At 48.3% G+C, this 14,527-nt stretch overlaps 1 long non-coding RNA gene across 1 annotated transcript; it reads left to right on the top strand.

The window, feature by feature from the left end:
- Positions 1-312: 312 nt before the first annotated feature.
- LOC309835460 lies at positions 313-9,375 on the top strand. Its single transcript, XR_014297998.1, has 3 exons — positions 313-355; positions 2,694-2,875; positions 8,890-9,375. It is a non-coding gene; the product is annotated as an uncharacterized lncRNA (long non-coding RNA).
- Positions 9,376-14,527: the final 5,152 nt, after the last annotated feature.

Below are 14,527 nucleotides of genomic sequence, written 5' to 3'. Positions count from 1 at the left end.
ACATGGGATATTGCCAACCAGAGAAGCCCACCTGAGCCTTGGTGTCCAGAAGTTTCATTTAGACGCAGTCAGGTAGCCACGGTGGACCACCTGCTTGGCTGACCTTTCATCTCCAGGCGTCTGGAGGTAGAACTGATATCATGTGGTCAAAGCCTCCAGTATAAATCACATTGTTAGACTATCCAGTGTGGTCCAAGACCCCAGGTAAACTCTTATCTGGCAGGACATTCTAAGAATTTAGCAATACCTTGCAGGAGCTGAGGACAAAGGCCAGACCTGTCTTTGGGGAAGGTTAATTCTTTACTACACAAGCTCCACTCTGGAAACTGCCTTGGAGCGGCCAGCTTGGAAGCGGGTGAGTGTCGGGGTGGGGTGGGAATCAGCTAACACACACAGTTGTAGCTACTGAAACCGTTTAGATCTGGGGTCCCCAACTCCTGGTCCGCGGATCGGTACCGGTCTGGGGCCTGTTAGGAACCGGGCCGCACAGCAGGAGGTGAGCAGCTGGTGAGTGAGCGATGCCTCATTTGCCGTTCCCCACCGCCTCCTGACCCAGCCCTCATCTCCCCCACGCCTCGACCAGGTCCGTGGAAAAAGTCTTCCATGAAACCAGTCCCTGGTGCCAGAAAGGTTGAGGACCGCTGGTTTAGAGCAATTTTTTTTTTTTTTTTTTGTACCCAGCAAAGACAGTGTAAAGGTCATTGTTTCCGGAGGCAACTGAATAATACCAATGATTAAAAACATAGCTCAGCCTTGTCTCTACACCTAACACTTTCCAAAGTGTATTTCCAAATGTTGGAAGTGTTAATTCTCAAAACATGTGGAAGGAAGGGGTTCTGTTAAACCTCAGAAGTGAGGGCCCCAGTAGTGGGGCAGAATATGGACTGCCCCACGCCTCCTCTCGGGCTGTTCAGACAGAGTGAGTCCTGTGGCCGAGATCAGCAGGTATTTTGCAGAATCAGGTTACCTGGTCATGCCGGGGCGGTGCTAGGAGCTTAGCCAGCTTTGGAGATGGCCTGTTCTGGAGTTCACCGGGCGTGATTACGTGAGGTAATTGACTGCGCATGTGACCAGCTTACATGTGGGAAAGCACAAGTTTGCCGGAGCCTGGAGTCTTCTAGGCCCAACACGTTTTGACTCATCTAAAGTGAACCCAGAGTCGTGACCTCATCCTCCAGTTTGGGGTAAATTACATGCAGTCAATCTCTATGTTAACATTGAACAGCCACACTTTCAGGACCCTATTGCTGGTGTCTTCCTGGGTAAGGTCATTTCTATGGGCCTGTGAGGGCTGAGGCTCCGCCATCTCTGCAGGAGCCTGTGTTCCCTGAAGGGGAGAAGTGCACTGGCCCTGCAGGTGGGCACAGAAGGCTTTCTGGGGTGTGGCTAGGATCCAGAGAGCTTTGTGTTTCCCTGAAGAGCACATCTGTGCTCACAAGTGTACTTGTATATAATTTCTGCAGTAGCTGTGACTATTTTATGGAGGTCTGTGTGGTTTTTTTAAAGCTGCCTTTAAAAAGGATCCTTTCAGGGCTTCCCTGGTGGCGCAGTGGTTGAGAGTCCGCCTGCCGATGCAGGGGACACAGGTTTGTGCCCCGGTCCGGGAAGATCCCACATGCCGCGGAGCGGCTGGGCCCATGAGCCATGGCCGCTGAGCCTGTGCGTCTGGAGCCTGTGCTCCACAACAGGAGAGGCCACAACAGTGAGAGGCCCGCGTACTGAAAAAAAAGAAAAAAAAAAAAAGGATCCTTTCAAATGACCATTCTCCCCTTCTCCTCACCAGTGCTGCTGTCCATAATTATTTGGAGGAAGCTCTTTCAGATAATCATCTACACGCCTTTTGGCCCTCATTGCCCAACTGGACTGCAGCTCCATGGGGCAAGGCCTGCTCTGTCCTGTGTATCTCAGCACCAACAGCAGTGCCTGGCATAGAGCGGGCACTTGGCAGATGTTTGTTGAATGAATAATAAGAATGAATCCTATGAGATCACTCACTGTATTCATTTCCTGTGGCTCCTATAACAAATTACCAGAAACTAGGTGACTTAAAACAACAGAAATTTGTTCTCTTACAGTTTCAGTGGCCATAAGTGCAAAGTCAGTATCACTGGGCCAAAATCAAGGGGTCAGCAGGGCTAACACCCTGTGGTGGCTCTAGGGGAGAATCTGTTCCTTGTTTCTTCTGGCCTCTGGTGGCTGCAGCATTCCTTGGCTCGTGGCCGCATCACTCCAATATCTGCCCCTGTGGTCGCCTTCTCCTCTTCTGTGTGTGTCAGATCTCCATCTGCCTCCCTCTTTTAAGGATACACGTGGTTGGATTTGGGGCCCACCAGGAAATCCAGGATAATCTCTCCCCATCACAAGACCCTTAATTACACCTGCAAAATTCCCCTTCCTCCCTTTTTCTCTGTATAAGGTAGCATTCACAAGTTCTAGGTTTAGGAAGTGGAAATCTTTTGGGGGGCCATTGTTCAGCCTACCATACTCACAAAGGGGATATAAACCAACAGAAGGCTGGGCAGTCCCTCACTGAGCAGTCTGGCAGGGGGACACACATATTCCTGAACGCTGCTAATTCAGGGAAAGTGTCTCAGAGGACTCTGGCTCATGGGGGAGCCCTCATGCCCATATTTGGGGCCTATGTTACTATGAACACGTGAGAACAAGGTATAACCATCTCCTTTCACCCTCAGAGTCTGTGCTCTCAGCAGACCCATGCTCGCCCTCCCCAGAGCAGGTTCCTGCCCTGAGTCTCCTGTGGCAGCTGCAGATGTCAGGAAAGGCAGCCCTTCCCAGGACCCAACCTCAGGAGGGCCCTGGTCCTAGGGCTCCCTGGCGTGTCTCTATGGGGAACCATCCTTTCCTCATCATGTAGGTAAGTTGTCCTTCCCCTTGACAGCAACCACATCTCTGCAGCCTGGTAGGTGGGGCGGGGCGGGGGGGGAAAGCAGCAGATAAGGGAGCAGTGATAATTTGGAAAGGTCAGATGCCAGATAAAGAGAGGTCAGATAAGGAGGAATCCGCCCCAGGCTGACAGGCTAAAGCCTACAGCAAGTTTTGCTTTTTGTGATCCCTGGGACCTGCGGATTCTGCTGCTACTCTCTGTCCCCAAACAAATGATGAAAAAGAAAGACTAAGAAAATAGACAGGACTTGTCTGGATTTAGCAGGTTTATCCATGCTCACTTGCTCTCCACATCACCCTCCTACAGAATGCCCTGCCCCAATGGTTCCAAATAGCTTTCCAACCTATTGTTTAGGGAGTAATTGAGGTCTTTTATTCTCTATTCTCTAGATTTTCTCTAAATTTTCACTAATCTTATTGTTGCTCTGGCTGGGACTCCCAGAGTGAGTCTGCAGGAAAAGGTGAGACTAAAGCAGAGTGTAACTCCAGGATCTCTCCGTCCAGGTCCGTCCTAACACTCAGCCAGGGAGGAGCGAGGTTGAGGGGAGGGGTGGGCGCACATGCACATCTTCCTTCCAGCAGGGTGGAAGGGTGTCCTACTCTCAGATGGGCTGCCTTCTCTGGGAGTGCTGCCTCTGATGCAATGTCTCCATTCCTTTTTTTGTATTTCCCTTCAATCTGACTCATCCCCTGTGGGCAATAAGAGCCACTGTGGGTTCCCTGGCGGAGTTCTTCTTTTTTAGAGGAATTTGTTTTATTTATTTATTTGCATAATATAGGGTTTTTTAATCGAGGTATAATTGACATGTAACATTATATTAGTTTCAGGTGTACAACATAATGATTTAATATTTGTGTGTATTGTGAATGAACACCACAATAATTTGAGTTAACATCCATCACCAAACATAGCTACAGATATTTGTTTTCTTGAGATGAGAACATGTAAGATCTTCTCTTTTAACAACGTTCAAATATACAATACAGTATTATTAACTATAGTCGCTGTGCTGTACGTTACGTCCCCAGGACTTATTTTATAACTGGAAATTTGTACTCATAATAGAGTTCTTACTGTTAAAATGTTGACTTTTATTCATCAAGAGTAAAAGAAATTTCATTGGCTAGATTTGTTTTGATGAGTCAGGAGAGGGCCTCAATTTAGAACAATTGTCTTCCAAAGATTTGGTAGGGGGTAATTTTTTGTTTCTTTTCTTTGGGTTTTTAGTTTGTTTTTTTTTTCCAGATGAAGCTACAAGTACATTTGTGTCTTTGTCTAAACAGGTAATGCCAACTTCATTTTCAAACAGTGTGCTTGGGCTCCATTCATCACTGTGTTAGGGTTTTTTACATTTTTTAATTAATTTTTTTGGAGTATAGTTGCTTTACAATGTTGTGTTAGTTTCTGCTGTACAGCAAAGTGAATCAGCTATACGTATACATATATCCCCTCTTTTTTGGATTTCCTTCCCATTTAGGTCACTACAGAGCACTGAGTAGAGTTCCCTGTTGCCTGGCAGAGTTCTGAGTGGAGAATCAGGTGGCCTCAGGTGCCCTTCTGCCCTGGCTCGCTGAATTTTCACAGATAGTACAGCATCTCTGGGCCTCTGTCTGCTGTGGGACAGTGTGAAACAGGTTTATCAACAAGGATCTTTCCAGTGGTGCTACTCTGAGCCTCTATGGTGTTAGAATTGGCTCAAGGACCGAGTTTGGATCTCGAAGTTTAGGTTTATTCCGTATTTGCAGCCCTCTTTAAAAAGCAGGTGGCACATGGCTCTGCATCTGTCTGAACTTGTGGTCATTGTGTTTTATTTGTTCCATGACCTGCAAAGGACTGGCTTAGGCCTTGCATTTCAGAGAGGGGGGACCAGGCTCCCTGGGCACACTCAAGTGTGAGGGGCTGGCAGCGGAGCTGAGGAAGGGGGTGAGGTTGGAAGGCTGCCTGCAACCTCCCCTCGGCACCACCCTCCCTGGGTGGATCTCACATCATTTTGCTGGGGAGAAGAGTCTGAAGGGATATGCCAGGAGGTGGCTGTTATAACAAAATGCCACAGAGTGGGTGGCTTAAGCATCAGAAATGCATTTCTCACAGTTCTGGAGTCCGAGATCAGGTTGCCAGCAGGGTCAGTTTCTGGTAAGTGTTCTTTTCCTGATGTAAACAAAAAGAACAGTGTTGTTCATTATCCTGTTATACAAAGGGTTAAATCACAACCCACTGCAGTCACCCAGGACAGTGTGCCCTGGGCATTCAGGAGGGAAAAACTGCAGGAGACACTCTGTGTTTTGGATAAACAGGCCCCTACCCAGTTAAGGTGCATTTCTGAGGAAGAATTTCAACGACCCCAGATTTTTGTGTCTTCCATGCTAGAAAAGCACATTAACTTCAGATATCTGTTCTTGGTGATTAGCGGTCATCTTTTACCAAGATGTATGCTTGACTAATTGTTTTTCCTAGCCCCCAAATTCATTTATATACTGGCTCCTCACCTACCTCTTCAGAGTAGTTCCTCAGAGCTAGCTGACAGCCTGATTCCTGGACTATAGTCCTCAGTAAGATGCCTGAAAATAACTTAACTCACAACTCTGTTGTTTTTTTCTTTCAGTTGACACTGGTTTGCAGACTGTTTCCTTCTTACTGTGTCTTCACATGGTGGAGAGAGAGATCCTCTCTCGTGTCTTTTTCTATAAGGGCACTAATCCCATTCATGAACGCTTCACCCTCATGACCTCATTTAAACCTAACCACCTCTCAAAGGCCCCGCCTGCAAAGGCCATCACATTGGGGATGAGGTATCCACATATGAATTTTGAGGGGGACACAAGCAGCACTGTTCTCAAGGGGCAAGGTGGCAGCATCTCTCCTGCTGCCCACAGGGCCAGGTGTCTGCTGGCAAGTCTGGGCATGGACAGGAGGGTGCGTACAAAGGGGGCTTCCGCCTGCAATGTCTTCCCTGGGAATAAGCTTGCCTGTGCAGAGTGGCTCACATTTACACGTGACGCCTTTGTCAGATCCGCTATCTCTCCATTCTCCCCAAATCCCCCTGAGCTCCTCCTGGGTGCCACATCCTGCAGTAGTAAGAGAAGGAGGTGAGTCGGTCCTGGAGCCTGCCCTCTAGGGACTCTTCCTGGTAGGGAAGACCCTCTGGTGAGCCCTGTGTTGGGGGGTCCAGCAAGAGAAGCTGTAGAAGGTTTAGATTTGACCTCTTGATTTTTTTTTTTTTCGGTACGCGGGCCTCTCACTGTTGTGGCCTCTCCCGTTGTGGAGCTCAGGCTCCGGACGCTCAGGCTCAGCGGCCATGGCTCACGGGCCCAGCTGCTCCGCGGCATGTGGGATCCTCCCGGACCGGGGCACGAACCCGTGTCCCCTGCATCGGCAGGCGGACTCTCAACCACTGCGCCACCAGGGAAGCCCAACCTCTTGATATTTTTGATATGCCATGTTCTTTACCACCCAAGGCCTCGCCACAGGCTGATCCCTCTGCCCAAATTCCCTTCTCCCATTCACCTGGTGAGCTCCTACTTATCTTTCAGGTGCCCTGAAAAGTCTTCCCTGAGGCCCTCCCCATCATTATTCCAATTCCTCTTGACATCTCTTAGCTTTGTTTCCTTTTCCTCTCCCTCCCACAGGAGAGAGACTGTGTCTGTCATGTTCCTTGTCATACCCCAGTGCCTGGCACATAGTAAGCAGGCAGTACATGCTTAATGGATCATCGAAGGAAAATGTTACACAGAGGAGGCACTGATTAACTTTATCAGGAGTGAATCAGGGAAGGCTTTCTGGAGGAGGTGATGACTAAAGGAAGAAGAAAAGTTTACTGGGTGTTCTAGGCAGTCGGAACAGAAGGTGCAAAGGCCCAGAGTGGTGACATCATATGGAAGGTTGGTGTTGTCAAGATGCAGATGAAAGAGCTGCAGGGTCAGGGTCTGCCCATGGAAGACCCAGCATGTGTGTTCAGAGCTGGGGGATGGGAATTAGAAGGGGCACAATGCCACTGCCCTGGAGGCTGTATTAGGTGGATTGACGGCCCCCAGGCTGGAGCAAGGAGGCCAGTTAGGAGGTTATTGTGATGCACCAGGAAAGAAACATAGGCCTGAACCCAGGCAGCAGCTGTGAGGATGGGGAGGGGAGATGAATTTGAGGTTTCAAGCTGGAACCCCAGGGCTTGATGACTAATCCAGTGCGGTAGAAGGAGCAGTGGAGAGTGGAAGTTCATGCCACTAACCTGAACCACAGACCCAAGAAGAACAACAACTTTGAGGAAGTTGAGGTGGGAAGGTTTAGATCAGTTCTGATTCAGACACAGCGAGTTTGAAGATCCTTTGGGACCTCATGTAGCAAACGGTTTTATATTTGAGTCCAGAGCTTGAGAGAATTCAGAGCAGGAGGTGTAGATTTGGACTCCTGGTCACATATGTGGAAATTAAAACCATAGGGATGAATGAGACTGCTGGGGAGAGGGTGTGGAGTAGGGCCAGAGGTCTGGGCATAAAACCCTTGGGGAAGTAAAAACTCAAGTTGCCTTCAGAGGAAGAGTACCCAGGAGAGGACACCAAGAAAGGTCTGTCCCTCTATCCTCCTTGACATAAGTATGTGGTCCTTCCTGTTCCAAAGAGTGGATCTTGACAGTGGAAGCCAGTGGTGGTAACCTCATTCCCCTTGTCAGTGATTGGTATAGGAATGGACCTGTGACCCATCCTGACCAATGAAACGTGAGAGGAAGAGTTCTAAAGGGCTTCTGGGAAAGGTTTCCTATTCTTAAGATGGGAGCAAGGATGAGATGGTTCTATTTTACCTCTGGACTTTGTCCAGTCTGCATGGGATACCAGAAACAGTTGCAGCTATCTGTGATCATAAGGAAACCCAGCCTAGGGAGCAAGTCCACATGCCAAAGCTGACAGAGAGGAGAAATGGAAAGAACTGGAATCTTTGATGACATTGGTGATCCACTATCGCAGCCATCCCTGGAATCCACTCTTCCATCGAGCCTTTTCCTATGTGACATAATGACTTTTATTTTTGTTTTGGCCAGTTTAGATTAGGTTTTCTGTTACTTTCTACTAGAGTAACCAAGGGAGGAAAATATTTCAGCAGAACTCCTCAGAAATTCATTATGAAAAAAGTCTAATACCGTTAATTGGATTTGGCAGTATGGTGGTCAAAGGGCAAATTCAGTGGACAGATGGGCTAGAAGGCTGACCAAAGAGACTAAAATGTGAGTGGGAGGTGTGGAAGTAAAGACTGTAAGTGTAGACTGAAACAAACACCTGGTCAGAAGACCTGGATTTTAGTAAGTCAAGGATAGGCTATGATGTGATAACAAACGAACGCCAAGCCTCAGTGGCCCAACACACACAAGCTCTGTATTTTGTTTTTGTTTTTTCACTTGTATGAAGTCCTCTGTGGATCAGACAGCTCTCTTCCAGCAGTGTCCTGGGGACCTGGGTTGTTTCAATATTGTGGTTATGCCGTCTCAACGTGAGAACTCTGTGGTGAGCATGGCAGGTGAAGGGAGAGCTGAGGGGACGTTCAGGGTGCTTCCTCTGCCTTAACCCACTAGTGACACCTGTAACTCTTGCTCCCAGTCCATTGGACAGAAGTGGTCATGTGGCCCTGTCTAGCTACAGGGGAAATTGTGGAGCACCCATGGATATGTGGTGAGCATCAACTGTGTCTGCTGGATCTTAACTTTCTGAACTTTACTTTTTCCTCAGTAAAATAGAAGATCACCCAACTCACACAGGGTTGTGAAAATCAAAGAAGATATGGAGGACCTCTTTTTTCTGTTGTCTTCCATGATTCTGTTTTGTCTCGGTTTTTCCATGCCTGTATAATCTGGGTGTTAAAAATAAATCCCACCTACTGAACACCTGTGGATAATGGTAATAGCTAGGATTTATTGAGTGCTTACTGTGAGTCAGGCACAATTCCAGGCACTGTCCATACATCAACATAGTACTGAACATACTGTTTTCTCCGTTTTGCAGGGAACTCATGCCTAGCATGGTGTCTGGCACCAGAAGACTTTCGATAGATGTTTGGATAAATTCAGCAACTTGGTCAAATCACAGATCTAGCAAGGGGCAAAGTGACCAATGGCCCCCCCAAATACATCTAGGTCTTAATCCCTGCAACCTGTGAATGTCACTTTCCTTATATGGCAAAAAGGGCTTTGTCATAATCCAGATGTGATTAAGTTAAATTTAATCCAGATGTGGTTAAGGATCTCAAGATAGGAAGAGTAGCCACGATTATCCAGGTGGGCTCCAAATGCAATCACATGTATCCTTTTAAGGGGGAGGCAGAGGGAAATTTGACACACAGAAAAGAGAAGGCGATGTGACCAGAAGGTGGAGATTGGAGTGATGCGGTCACAAGCCAGTGAATGCCACCGGAAGCTGGAAGAGGCGAGATGATGGATTCTTTCCTTCCTTCGAGGCTCTGGACAGAGTGCCACCTTCTCAATTCCTTGATTCCAGCCCAGGGACACAGATTTCAGAACTTTGGTTTCCAGAACCACAAGAGAATAAATTTCTATTGTTTGAAACGACCCAGTTTACGGCAATTCGATACGGCAGCCACAGGAAATTGATACACCAGGTTTGGGCGATGGCCCAGGAACACCTTAGAGTCTGCAGTCCTCTGGCCTCTGCCACCTAGAAGGTCAAGAAGGGGTTCCTACGGGCCCCTGTGCCTGCAGCAGAGACAGAGGAGGAGGCGGAGATGCACTGGGGTTGGTCTGAAAGAAGAGTTTTAAAAAACAGTCTATAGACTCCCAGGAATCAGAAGTTGAAAGCCATCCATCCAGAAACGCTTATTATGCACGTGCTGTGTGGCAGACCTGCTGGGACTACAGATTTAAGAAGACTTGGAATTGGGTGTGGGTGGATTCATGCTGTTGAGGATGAGGCGAGGGGGTCCCGGGACTGGGCTGCGGGCTGGAGCTGCGGGGGCGGAGGAAGCCCGAGGCCTGTCCTGCTGGCCCTGCTAAGGGGGCAGGTGCCTGGCCAGGAAGGGCCTGGAATCTCCTTCACCTGAAAGCAGACGCAAGGAGTGTGCGTCCCAAGGTGGGTGTTTGGTTCAGGTTTCTCAGGAAGTCAAGGCAGTGGTGGTGGAGGAAAGTGGCCTGGAGTCCTGTCTGACCTGGAAGGAAGTGCACGGGGTGAAGCGTGGAGAGGCCAACCTCCAGGGGGACTGTGAGGCCTGCAGCCAAGGTGTGGGGCGCAGGGGAAACAGGCGGAGGCTGCCAGCCACGGAGCTCATGGCCCGTGTCTCCAGGGACAGAGACGGGGCTCCTGGAGCTGTGGTTTGGGGTCACTTTTGGGTCTGCTTGGCCCGAGGGAAGGGAGTGCTGCCCCTGCAGACAGAGGGACCTCTGGGCCTTGCCACTACTGCTGGGCGTTGACCTTGGGCCTGAGGGTTTGTGGACCTTGGTTGTCACATGACACTGCAACCTGGGGCTGAGAATGTACGTGACCTCTTCTGGGAGGCCGTCCGTGGGCACACCGGACTGGAGGGCTCCACTGGCCCAACTCACATGATCGGCCGAGAGGGGCCACGACAGCATCTTCAATTTTATGGAAGAAACAGAGCTCAAGGAAGAGGGAGGGCGTCCTACCAAATCAGGAAGAGACAAAAAGGGGGAGGTTAGCCAGGAAGGGGGGGGGCTGGGATACTGGTCAGCGCCCAGTAGCTGGAACATTCCAGCACTTTCCTGAAAGAGAGCTCCCTCAGGGAGAGAAGTCTCATTCTGTTCAGTTTTTGAGGGGGGCACTTTGAGAGCGTGACATGGTGAAGACAGTCCCTGCTTCTGTGGTGGTGGGGCTCTCGGCCTCTCCTCTTTTCTCGTCTCTCAGCTTCTCTTTGTCTTTTTTCCCTTCCTGTCTCCTCTCCCTTCTCCCCTTTTCTTCTCCCATCCTTTCTTTGTGAATGGCTCCTAGACTCTTCCTGTCTCTCTTTCTGTCCCGTGCTGTGTCTGCATCGATCACAGCCCCCTGAACACACACACACATTCACACACACACACACACACACACACACACACACACACACACACACACACACACAGAGTCTGGCTTTATTCGGATCACCTCCGCTAATGGGCCAGCCAGGACATCACCGGAAGCACCTGTGCTCTGACACGGCCCAAGCACATTTTTTCTATTTTCTCATTTATACTTCCTCATTCACATTTTCCTTTCTGCAGGTTTGCTTACAACGTCATCTGAGACTTTCTGGCCCCTTCACGTTTCTTCATCTATTTTTATCAGCAAGCACCCAAACTTCTTCCTGGTGCCTCCCCGCCCCCACGCAGCCTGAAGAGAAGGCTCAGCTCCCTGGGGCCCAGGAGGGTCAAGAGGCTGCTGGGGGATGGGCAGCAGGCAGAGAGGTCTGGCTCCTCACCTGGACTCCTGAGAAGCCAGTCAAACAGGAGGAGATGATAGTCTCCCCTCTGCTCTTAGCCTCCACGGAGCTGCTCCCTCCTAAAGTCCAGGAGCCCTTCTGGAAGCAGGAGAAGAATTCCCACATGGAGGTTACAGAGTTCCCCATTAGCACATGATTTAAAGCTGGGATACCAGAGGGGCAGTCCAGGTCCCGCTTCTATTCCTGGTGACCCCTGGCAAGTCACATGATCCCTTAGAACCTCAGTATTTTTAGTCTGGAAATCAGGCATTTTAGTTTGCTCTACCTACTGCACAAAGGGTTCTGCGTTGTGAGCTACCTGTAAGGGTGACGACAACAAAGACAAGGGTGATGTTGATGACAGCACTTGCCACAGACTGTGTGCCAGGCCCTATCGTAGGTGCCTTAATGTATGAACTCACTTCATCCTACAACAACCTCAGAAGTACGTACTGTTATCATCTCTGTTTTACAGACGAGGAAATGGAGGTGCAGAGAGGTTAAGCTACTTGTCCAAGGTTACACAGCTGGTAAGCAGCTGAGCTGGGATTCAAACTCAGCAGTCTGGCCCCAGACCTCACACCCCTGTGACTGAGACTTCCATGGTCTGGAAGAACAATGTTACTCCCTCTCTCCCAGTACGACAACAAGTGCCCAGGGGGAGGGGATCCAGTTTGCAGAAGTGGTCGTCCAGGTCCTGAGAGCGTGTGGCCATCTCCACCTTGGCCATCTCCTGAGGGCGACGCAGTCACTGGGCGGAAGGGGGGCGCTGCTCCAGGGCTTCAGTAACCTTCTGTGTTTTTTCAGTGCAGTCTCTTCAGGCTTTGTTACCACAATACATTTATTTTTGGAGTATTACTATTACCAGTTTGACACCGCAGCCCTCTTATTTGTCAGCCCCATTCTTTCTGGTTTATGTTTAAGTGTGTTGTGTGTTGACTCCACTGCTGCTATCTTTGCTTCTTTTCTAAAAACGGTATTCGAGTGGGAAGCACTGTGTATTCACTCACTTCTTCAGCAGACATGACTTCCGTGTAAGGACGCTGTGCTGATTGCTCTGGGGGACATCAAAGATGAAGTCGGTGTGGCCTTTGCCCTCAAGAATCTTCCAGTCCAGGAGTGACAAGTAACATGCATGGACGTGGCTGTAATGGCACATGGATGCTGTATGAGCATTGCCACCAAAGTCACGGCAGGACTTCAGACAGCTCTCAGGGAAGTCTTTTTAGAGGAGATAGTGGATAAATAAGTTATGGCGCAGAGATCCCAAAACACAGTAGTCTATATAAGATCAATCTTAGGATATAATTTTATTTCCCTCTCCCGTAACAGTGCAGACGCAGGTGGCACTAGTCTGGTGGGACAGCTCAGCTCCGCAGGGTCATTCAGGGACACAGTTTTGCTCTATGCTGTTGCTTTGCTCCACTGTCCTGTTGGGTATTATCTTCATCTGTATGGTTAAAGCTTGGTCATTGCTGCATTGACCTCCCACCTTGTGGCAAGGGCGAAGGGAGGATGGAGGAACAAACAGATGCTTTAAGGCATGGACCCAGAGTGGCTCACCTATTCCGTTGGCCAGAACTTGGCCATTTGGCCACATTTAATTACAAAGCAGGTTGGGAAAAGTAGTCTATAGCCAAGTAACCAAGTGTCCAGCTAAAAGTTCCATGTGGAAGAAAGAGATAATGGGGGAATATTATCTATATCTCAATGACTTGGGCCTTGGCAAATGGACAGGATATTGTGGGGTAGGAATTGGAGGGGGAGGGCATTCCAGGTGGAGAAAACGGCAGAGGTGCGGGAAGGTGCATGATGGATTTGGAGAAAGTGAAGATCCAGCATACCTGGGGTGTGGGATTTATGTAGAGGAGCCTGTGACCCACGTTTGGGTAGAGACGGGGCAGGCTTCATCTCTTTAATAGGCTGCTCAGTCTTCCCATAGAATATGGTCCTTGTCACCTGCCATCCAAAAACGAATCTTCTTTAACCAACCACACAGGATGTGGCCACCATCCGCCCAACTCAGGAAATTTAATTTTGAACTGACAGCGATCTAGATTCTATCACAAGTTGGCTCACCAAGGCTGTGTTACTTTCAACAGTGATTTTCTTTTTAACACCTTTATTGCATTATAATTGCTCTACAATAGTGTGTTAGTTTCTGCTTTATAACAAAGTGAATCAGCCATACATATACATATATCCCCAAATCTCCTCCCTCTTGCGTCTCCCACCCTCCCTCTCCCACCCCTCTAGCTGGTCACAAAGCACCGATCTGATCTCCCTGTGCTATGTGGCTGCTTCCCACTAGCTATATATTTTACATTTGGTAGTGTATATATGTTCATGCCACTCTCCCACTTCCTCCCAGCTTACCATTCCCCCTCCCCGTGTCCTCAAGTCCATTCTCTATGTCTGTGTCTTTATTCCTGTCCTGTCCCTAGGTTCATCAGAACCTTTTTTTTTTTTTTTTTTAGATTCCATATATATGTGTTAGCATACAGTATTTGTTTTTCTTTCTGACTTACTTTACTCTGTATGACAGACTCTAGGTCCATCCACCTCACTACAAATAACTCAATTTCGTTTCTTTTTATGGATGAATAATATGCCATTGCATATATGTGCCACATCTTCTTTATCCATTCATCTGTCGATGGACAGTTAGGTTGCTTCCATGTCCTGACTATTGTAAAAAGTGCTGCAATGAGTATTATGGTACATGAGTCTTTTTGAATTATGGTTTTCTCAGGGTATATGCCCAGTAGTGGTATTGCTGGGTCATATTGTAGTTCTATTTTTAGTTTTTTAAGGAATCTCCATACTGTTCTCCATAGTGGCTGTATCAATTTACATTCCCACCAACAGTGCAAGAAGTTTCCCTTTTCTCCACACCCTCTCCAGCATTTATTGTTTGTAGATTTTTTTGATGATGGCCATTCTGACTGGTGTGAGGTGATACTTCACTTTAGTTTTGTTTTGCATTTCTTAGTGATTAGTGATGATGAGCATCCTTTCATGTGTTTGTTGGCAATCTGTATATCTTCTTTGGAGAAATGTCTATTTAGGTCTTCTGCCCATTTTTGGATTGGGTTGTTTGTTTTTTTGATATTGAGCTGCATGAGCTGCTTGTAAATTTTGGAGATTAATCCTTTGTCTGTTGCTTCATTTGCAAATATTTTCTCCCATTCTAAGGGTTGTCTTTTCATCTTGTTTATGGTT

This window comes from Grampus griseus, assembly GCF_964374135.1.
Source record: "Grampus griseus genome assembly, chromosome: 17".
NCBI lineage: Eukaryota > Metazoa > Chordata > Mammalia > Artiodactyla > Delphinidae > Grampus > Grampus griseus.
Note: the sequence above shows the minus strand (reverse complement) of the source record. Positions and strands in the feature narration are given on the sequence as shown.